Raw genomic sequence first — 1,082 nt, forward strand, 5'->3', positions numbered from 1 at the left:
CATTCAAGATCCACCTGTCATTCAAGATCCACTTGTCATTCAGTCAGCATCACAAATTCCTCAAAAGACAATGACTATGGCACTCAAATACAAGCAAACATGGCATCAATTCACTTCACAAAAAAAGCCTCACAAATGCAAACGCCAGCATACAACCTAGCCAGCCAAGGTCTTCCATTGATGCTCGCTATCTCATCTGTGTTCTCATTCAACTGGTATAATCCACTTCTCGCTTATGGATTCTTCTTCTTCTTATTCTTATTCGAGATCTACCTATCGTACAATCAACATCACACACTTCTCCTACAAACGACTGAATGGGGCCCAAATCAACCAAATGTTTCCCCGGACAATTCGAGAGAGTCTTCGAAAGATCAAGGAGAGCAGTCAAAAAACATCGCTCTTTCCTTTGCTGATGCATGCAAGATCAAAATTTATAACGTATCATCCGAACAAGTGAAACATCAGCCGGAATGGTGCACTTGCCATTGCCATTACTCAACGGTTCCAAAGATCAATTCACAAACAACTTTCATGGTCAGGGGGCATTACTTGATCATCAATCAAAGTGGCGACATGATCACCCTTGCAAGCAACATCTTACACGACATTTGCTTTCTCATCCTTACGCCATCCTTTCTTGGGATCAAAGAACTCGTTCTTTGCTATTCTCACTCCTCCTCTCACACATCCTGAAGCAATATCTTGCTTTGCAACTGCATAAAAATAGAAGAAAAAAAGAAGAAGAAAAAGAAAAAAGAAAAAAAAAAAAAGATGAAGAGACAGAAAAGATCAATAAAAAATCAAAATAAAAATCAAAGAAAAGATCTACTTCTCATTTGAGAATCACTTCATATCCAGCCAGCATTACCTACTTCTCGTTCCATATAATCTCTACCACCAACACTCACTTCTCTTCCCGCAACCGTCATCCACCTCTCTTCCCGCAATCGTCATCACTTCTCATCCCGCAATCGTCATCCACTTCTCATCCCACAATCGTCATCCACTTCTCATTCCAATCGTCATCCACTTGACATTCAAGATCCACCTGTCATTCAGGATCCAGTTGTCATTCAGTC

The sequence above is a fragment of the Meira miltonrushii genome (assembly GCF_003144205.1).
Source record: "Meira miltonrushii strain MCA 3882 unplaced genomic scaffold FA14scaffold_1, whole genome shotgun sequence".
Lineage (NCBI taxonomy): Eukaryota > Fungi > Basidiomycota > Exobasidiomycetes > Exobasidiales > Brachybasidiaceae > Meira > Meira miltonrushii.